The sequence below is a fragment of the Gadus macrocephalus genome, chromosome 19, assembly GCF_031168955.1.
Source record: "Gadus macrocephalus chromosome 19, ASM3116895v1".
NCBI classification, from domain to species: Eukaryota; Metazoa; Chordata; class Actinopteri; order Gadiformes; family Gadidae; genus Gadus; species Gadus macrocephalus.
In genome coordinates, this window is record NC_082400.1 from 4,787,807 (window position 1) to 4,798,306 (window position 10,500).

Genomic DNA, 10,500 nt, shown 5'->3' on the forward strand with positions numbered 1-10,500 from the left:
TGGTACTCCTGACCCAGAAAACTGGAGCTCTTCCACCTCCACCTGGCGACTTCAAGAGAGGAGAACTTCTCAAGGAAGAGTGGAAGCGAGTCCAGAGTTTGGCAGACACATTTTGGACTAGGTGGCGCCGGGAGTATTTGAGCACCCTGCAGACGCGGCGGAAATGGGTAGACAAGAGGCCCAACCTCAAGCAAGGAGACGTGGTCTTAATGAAAGATTCTCAAGCGAAGAGGAATGAATGGCCCACGGCCATCATCACAAAGACCAGGATGGGTTGGTAAGGAAAGTGGATCTCCGCGTGATCAAAGAAGGCAAGCCAAAGGTTTACTCTAGACCTGTTACGGAGGTGGTCCTTCTTCTGTCTCCGGAAGATTCTTTAGGTTAGTAGGAGTTATATGGAGTCTTTTCAAAGACCCCAAGCGGGGAGTGTTCTGGACACTGTGTGGTTTTATGTTTGTTAAATCCCCTAGTGGCGTTCGATGTTAGTGCAGCCCGCCGTAAACAGGAAGTAGCCATTTTGAAGTGTCAGTCTACATGCGGCAGTCGAGCGATGACTCCCAGCTCCACTTTCTTGTGCCATCATTCGATCTGATAGCTGTTTCCCGCATTGTCTGTAAGTTGATGTTTAAGTTGGAAGTATATTGACCTAGGAAAAAACTTTATTTCCAGCTTTTAGCGAGAATTATGTTAATTTCTCAAAACGTTTATTTTGTACATCTACATGCAATGTTATACCTCATGCTTACCCGTTAGCATCATTAGGCTTTTTGCTAGCCTCTTAATTCATGTTCATTTGTTAGCATGTTCACTTGTTGTAGGCATAGCCTCCATTTTGTGTCCTTTTCATACTTCTTCGGAACTGTAATGCCAACATTTCTTTTTATTCTTGTGTTACAGTTTTACAATCTACGAGCTTCACTAAAAACTCTCAATACAGAATCCCGTTCTCCTTGAGTTATTGAAGTTCATGTTTAACTGACTGGATAGCTGGATGTTCATCTAGTGAGAACAGTACACTGGTGAAAAAGGGGAAGATAATGAGTTTTCAAGACTTGAAAACGACATATGGCCTGGATTGGCGGGATTTTTACAAATATCTACAGATACGGGATTATTATGGGAAACGGATTGGACAGGAGCTCTCACTAGAAATGAACCAGGTGGTACAAGTATTGGTTGATACATATAAAGGGAACCGGGTCAGGACTATAACTACATTATATAAGGCATTAATGGATGACAAAAGCACAACAGGATATATTAAAGAAAAATGGGAAAGAGAATTTGACATGGAAATACCTGACGATAAATGGGATAATATGTGGGAAAAACATAAGACAACAACCTGTTCACGAGCCTGGAGAGAGTTTTCCTGGAAAAATCGTATACGTTTTTTCATCACTCCTAAAATATCTAATAACTACTCTGAGAAAAGAAAGTCATGTTGGAGGAATTGTGGGTCATCTGATGCTAACCATGCACATATTTCCTGGAATTGTCACAAAATAACAGGGTTCTGGGGAATGGTACATGGGTTAACACAAGAGATCCTGGGATACGAATTTCCTATGAACCATGAGCTGATGTATCTGTATATTTACTCAGAGGATATTGTACATGATGACTCATATCTATTCAAGATACTTATGGTTGCTGGGAAAAAGGTAATTACAAGGAAATGGGGGGGTGAGGATCTACCCACTCAGACCCATTGGGTGGACACAGTGGGGGAAATATATATGATGGAAAGACTGACACACAGGCTACGGCTGACAGGACCACAGATGGACAGTAAATGGAGGAAGTGTACCCTATGGCAGTTGACACAGAATTGACATGACAGCAGGTTTTTCTTTTCTTTTCCTTGTTTTTTGTTTTCTATTATTTATTTTATTCATTGTTTAATTTTCAATTATGGTCGTCGATGTTGTTGATGACTTGTATTTGTGTTCTTATTGATGAATAAAAAGAAAATTGTAAAAAAAATATATATTATAATTAAATGCAAACCCCAGTGAATCATTTGCTATTGTTTCTCTGTTTTGAGATTCACACAGACTTAGCAGTCTTGTTTAAATGTTACAAATTGAGTTAATAAACTGAAGTTGGAAATAGTTTTAAGTTGTTGCAGATGTTATCTCCGTTAATTTTATTAATCTAAATAAATAAATATTAGCAGGTTCTCAATAGTAGGCTATTTCAATTCAGGGAGGGCGTGATAAAATGTCTGTCTCCTAGGGGGGGAATGAAAGAAAAATGATTGAGGACCACTGGTCTAGAACATGATGTACTTGTTGATTAGCTCACGTTGTTATGGCAATGAAAACGCCCTCAGCTGATAAAATAATGCCAGCAGTTATTTTTAAACTGAAAATTAGCACCCTTTTTTTTTTGCTACCATGGCCTACCATGTCCCTGTCTGTGCACATAGATTCATGATTAAATTGAGTTGATGCATGATTAAACTAATCAAAATACATATTGTCCAGGCATTCGGTTTAATACGTCATAAAGTACAAAGTCGACGATGACAATCATTCATAATGTAGGCTATAACGGCCAGCAAGGCGGCGGGCCAGAAGAAATGTGGATCTTAGACTTGTCTTTAACCCCATAAGAGACCAAGGTCTTCTGGTCAGCCATTTCTTTGGATTCGAAGCTCAGGAGGATGGGAACACCCCTGGTCCCTGGAAACCGAGACGATATTTTACATCAATGCACCGTTAAAAGGCCAGATCCAAAGGCTGTACCCAGCTGTTTGTTCGGTGATTAGTTGGTTCGAAAATTAAATATTGGTCCACGTACCTTGCCCCAGACGCTCGGTTATATTCTGCTTGAGCTGCTGAACTGTGATCGCCTTCATCTGTTCTTCAGTGTCACACAGTTTGATGAACATCTTCTCTCCGTCCAGTCTGATCACTGTGACATGGCAGCCGCATGATGAGGGAGAATTAGCCATGGTGTCGGATGAGGCAGAATGACCCGTGGTGTCGGATGAGGCAGAATGAGCTGACCTGACTTAACGACGTAAGAACTTAAGTAGCCTACATGGGAGAGGTTTGGCTTCAGAAAGTCCTTTCTGCTAGCCTGAGTAGCCACGCCCTTCCTTTTGGCGAATTGGGTTCGCCCTGCACTAGGGCCTGGAGAACGATAGTTATGTTATTATAACTCTAGTTCTATGATTGTAGGCGTAGCCGTCTAGGCTTCGCCTTATGGGCATGTCCCGTGAAAATTTCAAACTATGCACCAATCAGCGTGGGCACCGCCCACATTTCCCACGGTATCGTGTCTATGTAACGCGGTGTATACCGTCGCTCATCCTCCACACTTTTCTTTCAGCATTTGGAGGGTACAGCAGGTGGGAAACTAGACGGCTACGCCTACAATCATAGAACTAGAGTTATAATAACATAACTATCGTTCTATTTCATGTAGGCTACGCCGGCTAGGCTTCGCCTTATGGGCTAAGGTGAAGCTGCGAGCGGAGCCCGATCAATGTACTCCTGCTGGACCCCAGTCCAAACGACTTAAGTCACCAGAGCACAGACTCAAAAAGCCAAGGAAGTGTAAAACACAACAGCTTAATAAAAAACTATTTCCTCCTAGATCAAGGAAGGCAATGATCAAGAGAGAAAAAAGTGAGTCTGTAAAGACTCCGGCTCTAATCCGTGCTTCATGGAACCCATGAAAAGGAAAAGAAAAACCAGAGCAATACGGTTTCCATTAAATCTGCTACCACCGGGGGCGGAGCTACGGAATCCGGCTCTCCAATAAGTGGTCTCTCTCGGCCTTTTCTTATTTGAAAGAAACTGCGGGAGTGCCATATTGGCAAACAAAAAAAAACTTGAGTAGAGCCGTTGAAGCGGCCACGCTCCGTGTGGAGTGAGCTTTAACGCCCAACGGTGGCGCCAAGCCCTGCCGAGAGTAGGCTAAGCAATTATGCCTCTTCTTGAATTGCTTCATGTTTTAGTCGGCAGTGCCTTGTAATGCTGCGTAGCATGATAAGCATGATTAGGTGCAAGGAGCAGAAAAATATCAAATATATGTTGATATGGGTGCTAATTTTCTGTTGAAAAAAAATGCTGGCATTAGTTTATCAGCTGAGGGCGTATTCATTGCCATAACAACGTGAGCTAATCAACAAGTTCAACATGTTCTAATACTATTAAACTCAGGCAAACGCCCTCAGCTGATTAAAAGTGTCAGGGGGGGCGTGAGCGGCAGAGGGGACTTAGTGTCTTACCTATTTATTTATTTATTTATTTTAATAGGTTACTTCTTTTATTTTAAATAAACATAAGACCAAGGGTCAGAAGTTTTACAAGAATTTTGATCTTACAAATCATGACAGAGGGACTTGGTGTCTTTATTCATGCTTGAAAGATGAACATATATTATTTTTTTTGTGACCAATGTTTATAATTAAAAATATTATAATTATATGCAAACCCCAGTGAATCATTTGCTCTTGTTTCTCTGTTTTGAGATTCACACAGACTTAGCAGTCTTGTTTAAATGTTACAAATTGGGTTAATAAACTGAAGTTGGAAATAGTTTTAAGTTGTTGCAGATGTTATCTCCGTTAATTTTATTAATCTAAATAAATAAATATTAGCAGGTTCTCAATAGTAGGCTATTTCAATTCAGGGAGGGCGTGATAAAATGTCTGTCTCCTAGGGGGGGAATGAAATAAAAATGATTGAGAACCACTGGTCTAGAACATGATGTACTTGTTGATTAGCTCACGTTGTTATGGCAATGAAAACGCCCCCAGCTGATAAAATAATGCCAGCAGTTATTTTTTAACTGAAAATTAGCACCCTTTTTTTTTGCTTCAGAACAACAAGATTTTTTGGCATCAGAAGTTTTATAAAAATGTATGGGTCCCTGAAGGTGAGACAACATAGTTTAGTGCTCCAGAAATAGTGGTCTGTCTCTCATAGTATTCGACTAGTACATGTTGTACTTGTTGATTTTTTTGCATCAGAAGTTTTATAAAAATGTATGTTGATACAATTTATAAATTGTATGGGTCCATTAAAGTGAGAGGACATCATGTTGTACCAATGTGTTTCAGTAACATATTCAGGAAAATATGGTAATTTTTGAGTGAAACTTACACAAAAGAAATTTAATATACCTCAATTTTGTTATTCAAGTTCACAACCATTGATTATTCCTTCATCCAAACAGTCTTTTTTCATTTTATCACTTTAGTGGTTCAGAACTGCATTATTTAGCTGACACTGCCAGCTATCGGCTTAGACATACAACAGCATAGTAACTAAGAAAATAAACATTGTGGAAAAAGAAAAATCTTGCACAGGACTTTATATAGCCTACTTCATATAGCCCAATGGCTGCCTGGGGTTGAGCCCCCCCAAAAGTCTGAACCTAGACTCGCCCCTGGTTGCCATTATTGACTCTAGATCCCTAAAACGTTTTCCATGTGCATGGGCTCTTTATGGTCTTACTGCAACCTTATGTTTTGAAAAATATATCTCTACTTATTTCTAAGAAATTTCTTTTTAGCAAAAATGTCAATATACATTTTTTTTAGCAACATTTTCAGTAGCGTCGCGATTATTGACTCTAGAGCCCCAAAACTTGTTCAATAGAGGCATGGCCTATTTATGCTCCTACTACAACCTTTGTGATGGGGAGAGGGGAGGGAGTGGGAAGATGCATTGGTTTTAGGCACAAATGTAGCACCCCTGTAAAAGGGTTGAAATTATCATTAAATGAATTATCAGCCGACGCTGTGTCTCTTCTTCATGACATGAATTGATCTGAAGAGCAAACACACTGCGCCCCCTACAGACCTGATGCAGACCAGAACAATTGATCGCCGGCTCACCAAAATACACTTCACTGGACGATAGATTAATCATGTACTGTTTTAGACCATAGAGTCCTGTAAACTGTTAGAAAACAAAGTCACATTGATACACAAAATAGGGAAATAATGAGAATGGCTTATAACCAAAATAAACACATTAAATAAATACCTTTGACTCAAAATAATAGCTTGTAAACCGTCAATCAATATTATTATAAAAATCAAAATATATTCAGCCTACTACACACTCCCCTTCAAAATAGATGTCGTCCTCGACATCAGAGAATGATTAACATCACATTTCTTTTTTTTTTTTTTACAAACTTTTGTCTTTGAACTGTAAACAAGATATCAAAATAACTCAACCTTCTTCAGAAGCCAACAGCTTAATCAAAAGTCCACAAACGTATGAAAAGGCACTCCGTTGTTTCAACAACAGTCCACGAGTGTATGGAATGTATGTGTATGAACGCATTCGGCTTATTTCAAAGTCCAACGAGTGTAAAGGAATGTATGCATGTTGTGTATTGCATTCGGCTTGACGTAAAGTCCAAGAGTGTGAGTATGTGGTGTAGCACTCGGCTTCTCGCAAAGTCCACAGATGTACTGTATGTATAATGTATGTGGGTGTGTGGGACATTTAGGCAAAGGATATGAGGAGAGGGGGAGTTTGGAGGTTCTCTTCATTCAGTACCCGTGGATAGCAGGCTGGTAGTCGAAGGGCTGCTCTGTAGTCCTCCATCCACCCGTCGGTTGCATGGCTCCATACGGCAGGGGCACTAGAGGGTACCAGTACATGATGTTGCCTGGAGGTCCTGCACTGTGGCATACAGGGTGGCCCAGCTGGTCATATGTGAAGACTCTCGGAGGTCGCCTCTCTCTCACTGGTCACTGATAGTGCTGCACTGTTTCGCTGTTGTCACTTGGAACAGGTGACGGTGGTGCTGACATTCTTTCTTCCACGACAGGCTCCTCTTGAACATGCATGTCCTCTAGATCCAATATCTCCTCCTCCACCAGCATATCTTCTAGGTCCTGAGCATCTTGCTGCTGGGGTATGTTTTGCTGCTGACGTTCAGCATCATTGACATCCTCTCTTTCCGTGTTCACAGGTTGCATCACAGGCAGAGGCTCACCCATGGGCCTGTAGTAATATCCATAGTCTTCGTCATCACTCTCATCATCCTCTTGATGTATTACTTCCTTGTCTTTACTGGTCCTAGCTGTGACTTTCCTCTTCTGTTTAGCAGGTTGTAACTGGATCTCCAGGGGCAAACTATCACATGGCAACAGAAGATTGCGGTGCAGAATCCGACTTCCTCTTCCTTTCCCTTGCTCGGGTATGACTTCATATATCGGCATGTTTTTTCCCACTTGACGGATGACTTTGTGGATACTGTCCTCCCAGTGATTGCGCAGCTTCCCAGTTCCTCCTCTGGGTGTCATATTCCTAACGAGGACTCTGTCACCCTCGTGCAACACGGAACTCCTCACTTTGTTGTTGTCATGGTTCCGCTTGTTCCTGTCACCACTCTTCTTTGCATTTTCTGTTGTTATGTCGTATGCCTCCTGCATCTGTGCTTTCCATTTCCTCATGTATTCTTTGTGGTCAGCAGTCCCCGTCTCCGGAGAGGTCAAGCCAAACAGCAAGTCCACAGGCAATCTTGGGGATCTCCCAAATAAGAGATAGAAAGGGGAGAAGCCAGTAACTTCACTTCGTGTGCTGTTGTATGCAAACATTAGTTTGTTCAGTGATTCTTTCCAGTTAGACTTCTGTCTCTCAGTGAGCGTTCTCAGCATCTGTAGAAGTGTCCTATTCATCCTCTCAACCTGGCCGTTTCCTTCTGGATGATACGGTGTTGTTCTCGAGCCCATCATTCCACTGTTCTTCTGTAGCTGTGAAAACAACTGGTTTTCCCATTCACCTCCCATGTCATGGTGGATTCGCTGGGGAAAACCCCACTTAAGGGCGTAATCATTGAATATTTTGTCAGCAACACACTTAGCAGATTTCGTTGTTGTGGCGTAGGCCTGGGCAAAGCGGGTGTAATGGTCAACTATGACCAGGATGTATTCATAGCCACCTTTACATTTGTCCAAATGCATAAAGTCAATGGATACTAATTCGAATGGCTGTGTTGTGACAATGGGGATGAGAGGGGCTCTTGTTTCTCTACAGGGCTTTTTCTGTTTGAGACAGGCACAGCATCGGGACAGGTAGGTCTCCACCTCTCGCTGCATGTGTGGCCAGAAGAAACGGTCTCGCACAAGTGATGTGGTACGGTCCACACCCTGATGTCCCATGTCGTCATGGAGTTATCTCAGGACTGTTGCCTTATACTTGTCTGGTAAGACAAGTTGTGTTCTTGTGACAGTCTTTCGGTGTAGTATGCCATCGTCATCCAAACTGAATTTGTTCCACTCTCTGAGTAGACGCTTGCTCTGTGCACTGGATGACTTTAATTGCCGTCCCACAGGTCTCTGATCTGACTGTTTGTAGTTTATTATGGGGCCAATGTTCGGGTCATCCCTCTGTGCCTGACAGATCTCTGCTCTTGAGAAGGGTGTGGGTAGCTCCTCTTCTGTCCCTACACACCCTAGGGCCATCATCCAACATGCTGTTTGAGAGTCTCTGGTTTCTATAGCTTGCACTGTGGCTTGTACTGAGTGGGAGGGCATTTCCTCTGTACAGTTCCCCATCATCTCTTCGATGTCACAGGGCATTCTGGACAGCCCATCAGCATCACCGTTCTCTCTGCCTGGACGATACTTGATAATGAGATGAAAGTCTGCTAGTTCAGCAACCCACCTACTCCCTGTAGCGTTCAGCTTGGCTGTGGACAACACGTAGGTAAGTGGATTGTTGTCCGTGTACACAGTGCAAGAACAAGTCATCAAATAATCTCTGAAGCGCTCGGTCACAGCCCACTTCAAGGCTAGGAACTCTAGTTTCCCAGAGTGGAGGTGGTAATTCTTTTCCGCCTTGGTCAGTGTTCTTGATGCATACGCTATGACACGTAGCTTTTCCTCTTGTTCTTGATACAACACTGCACCTAGGCCTTGGTTTGAGGCATCTGTATGCAAGATGAATGACTTATTGAAGTCAGGGAACCCGAGGATGGGAGGGTTAACCAGACAATCAATTAATCTCTCCAATACCTGTTGGTGCACATCAGTCCAGGTGATCGGCTTATTCGAAGGTACCCCTCTGTTCTTCACTTTTCCTCTCGTCATCCTTGTATTGCTGCTCTTCTGTGTCGCTCCTCCTGGTTCCGCTTCAAGCAGGGCATACAGGGGTCCAGCAATACGGGAGAAGTCTCTGATGTACTGGCGGTAATAACTGAGGAGACCCATTACTGCCCTGCACTCTCCCACAGTTCTTGGTCTCTTCTCCTTTAATGCCCGCACAGCCAGCGTGTCAGCAGGGTCCATTTTACTGCCATCAGCGGACACAATTCGCCCCAAGTAGCGGACCTCACGCCTGAATATCTCACATTTACTGGGCTTCAGCTTGATGCCGTACTGCCGGAGTCGCCGCAGTACTGTTCTGACATCTTCCACGTGACTCTGAAATGATCTACTAAATACCAGAGTATCATCTAAATACGGGATGCAGATTTCATCTCTCAGTCCTTCCAGACATTCCTCCATGCAACGCTGGAAGGCGGCGGGGGCGTTCATCAGGCCAAAGGGAATTCTGATCCATTCATAGAGACCCCAGGGAGTAACAAAGGCTGTCACAGGTCTGCTCTCTTTGGCCATGAAGCCCTGATGATATGCTTTCCCTTGATCTAGAAGTGAGAACCAGGAGTTTCCTCCTAGGCCATCCATGATGTCCTGCACTCTCGGAATAGGCTGTCTGTCAGGGAGAGTTTTTCTGTTGACTTCACGAAAGTCAATACACAGTCGTAGACTCCCGTCTTTCTTGCGAACACAGACGACTGGTGATGCATATGGTGAGTTCGACTTCTTGACCCAGCCCTGTGCGATGAGGTCATGTAAGTAATCTTTCATTTCCCTGTACAGGGGCTTGGGCACAGACATGTAGGTTTTTGCCACAGGTTCACAGTCTTTCAGGGAAATGCTGAGTTGCAGTTTTTCAATGAATCCGATATCATCATCTGTTTTTGAAAATGAGGCAGACTCCTCTCTCAGCATCTGGTGAGCTATCTCTCTCTCTGGTTCACTCAGGTGGCTCAGACTGACAGGCGGGTCCCATAGGTCAGTCGTTTTGTTCTCTTCAACCCTGATGTGGCTCATACTGACTGGAGGTGGAGGGCGGAACCCCTCTAGAATGGAAGCGGGGTACAGGGTCTGAATACTTTGTACAGTTCCAATCACAGTTCTTCCTGTCAACACTATGTCATGGGCTGTGGGGTTTTGCACACTTACAGTAATGTAGGGTCTGTTATCTTTACTCAGTTGGACGACGGTGTCACAGAGTTCAAGTCCCTCTGCCCAGTGGGGGTTGACATCGGGCTCAAAGATCAGTGGAGCATCTCCATCTGGGGGAGGCATCTGTACATGACACTCCACTTTGACAGACATGTGTTTAGGTATATTGATCCGCTCCTTTGTTGTCTTCACAGTATATTCCCTTCCCTGTCCAACACTCACTTGATGTACAAAGGCTTGGGCTTGCTCTGGTTCAAGAGTGGGGA